Source organism: Limulus polyphemus, unplaced genomic scaffold (assembly GCF_000517525.1).
Source record: "Limulus polyphemus unplaced genomic scaffold, Limulus_polyphemus-2.1.2 Scaffold374, whole genome shotgun sequence".
NCBI classification, from domain to species: domain Eukaryota; kingdom Metazoa; phylum Arthropoda; class Merostomata; order Xiphosura; family Limulidae; genus Limulus; species Limulus polyphemus.
The window spans coordinates 153,332-155,657 of NW_013665984.1; positions in this window are offsets into that span (position 1 = coordinate 153,332).

Below are 2,326 nucleotides of genomic sequence, written 5' to 3' on the forward strand. Positions count from 1 at the left end.
TCATATCGCGAGTCGAGTGCCCTAATCACCTGGCCATGCCCCCCCCCCCAAAAAAAAAGAGAGAAATGAAAAGGAATAAGGGAATTATACACTGATAGTGTTTAAGATAAGAAATGAAGAAAGATATTTCGACTTGTCAACTAAATTCTAAAGCAATTGAATTGACCTAAGTGGACTTTTGACAAGAAAAAGAGAACTCTATAGTATTTAAGATACAAGTATGATTCACATAGTGTAAATATTTTTTTTTCACATACGTTTAACTTGTTTTGAATATATTATTTTAAAAAAAGCGAAGTGAATGCTGTTCATTTATCGTAGAATTTATCGCCTACAAATCACAAACACTTACTGTAGAAATCCTTAGCCCAACACACCCATATATATATATATATATTATTTTTTTTTTAACTTACTATATATATAATATAAAAACGTAAGTTCTTGACATATATGCTTATGATTAGGTTTTCGACATTTTAAACCAAACCATAAAAATGTATTTTCTTGTGAAAAGCAACAAAAAGAAGGCATGGACATTACATCTATATTTTTATTGTCTTGCTAAATTGATCATAGTTTTGTAACAAATGTTTTAACACATTAGCAACGCTTCTTTTAGTTTCAATACACCTCGTTTCACGTTCTTCGTTACATTATTGAACATTGAGATTGTGACAAATGGAACTGGATCTTATTATCGAAATGTAATTTACTCTTTTCAGAATACAATAAGATACATTTCACAAAGTATGCTGTTCTCATAAATTCCAGCTCATAAATATCTACTTGTATGAAAACGGTTCTAAATCTGTCAGGAAAATGCAATTACCATTCAAATATATATATATATAACGGACTTAAATATAGCTTAATTGCAGAGAATTTGCTTGGTACATAGGGTATTCAACTCGAGACAGAAATAAAGAAAAGCTACAGTAATCATCCAAAAATATCACTCGTAAATATGATTTATGCAAGAGACTGATAATAAGAGGACAAGAACACGAGAAAAACTTGCAAACATTAAGTTGCTGGAATGATAAACTTGCATTTCCATATTAGAGAATTAGCAAATTTGATCATTATACTATCAAGTTTTTAGTATCCAAGATATTATATTATCTCATTTCTAAACCTTCTCTTTCTTTCATTCATATATTTTCTGCACATTTCAGCTCTATATGCATACGATCTGTTTGTTTGTTTGTAATTAAGCACGAAGCTACACAATGGGCTATCTGTGCTCTGCCCACCACGGGTATCGAAACCCTGTTTCTTGCGTTGTAAGCCCGCAGACATACCGCTGTGCCACTGGGGGGCACATACAAACGAGCTTGTTATTGAAGCTATTGCGATAGTTCCGAAGTTATAAGTAGGTTTTCATATAGTTCTATCTGCTTGAGATTTCTGTTTAGTCTACAGTTCTATCTGCAGTCCCCCCCCCAGTGGCACAGCGGTATGTCTGCGGACTTACAACGCTAGAAACCGGGTTTCGATACCCGTGGTGGGCAGAGCACAGATAGCCCATTGTGTAACTTTGTGCTTAATTACAAACAAACATTATCTGCAGTCTTAGATGTAGTATGTTACTATAAAGGAAATCAAAACTTATTCGAGATTAAACTAGTTTTTTTTTGCTTGTATTTAGTAAATAAAGTCACGGTAAAAAAAACCCTCTCTCTAATGACATATAGTTCAGGTGGGCAGATGCTTGTGTGTCAGCTGGCATATGACACATCTAGGTGTCCGAAAGTATCTCAGTATAAGTGATGTTGCTGTGAAGAAACCGAGAAACGAAGTGAACTTTAAAAATGGGGGTTGCCTCCGGTAGTTCGTCGGTAAGTCAGAGGGCTTATAATACTATAAATCTGGTTTCGATACCTGCCGTGGGAAGTGAATAGCTAGCCAATTGTGTAGCTTTGCGCTTAACAACAACAAACATGACCACGTGATTTTTGAGAGTAGATGTGTTAAACAATCCTGGAAAGTGTTCAAATTTGTGATTTCTGATTAAATAGTCAGGGAAGTCTTTATCAACTCTTCCTCATCGTGGTAAGATAACATTTTAAAATTGTGTTTTATTTGCAATTTGTAAAGAAAAGGGAAACAGAATCTTCTAAAAGTTTTGAGTTTGAATTCAACAAGTGTTTTCGAAACTTTGCTACACAAACTTGGTAGTATTTGTTAGCTTTAGTGTTTTCTTTCACGTGTCTTTTCTCTATCTAGAATCTAGATAAAGCAGAGAAAAACAACTTTTCTACTGTTACGACAGCGGAAGCCACGTGACGCTGGTAACACGTCATGAGATTCTCGAAAGATCTTG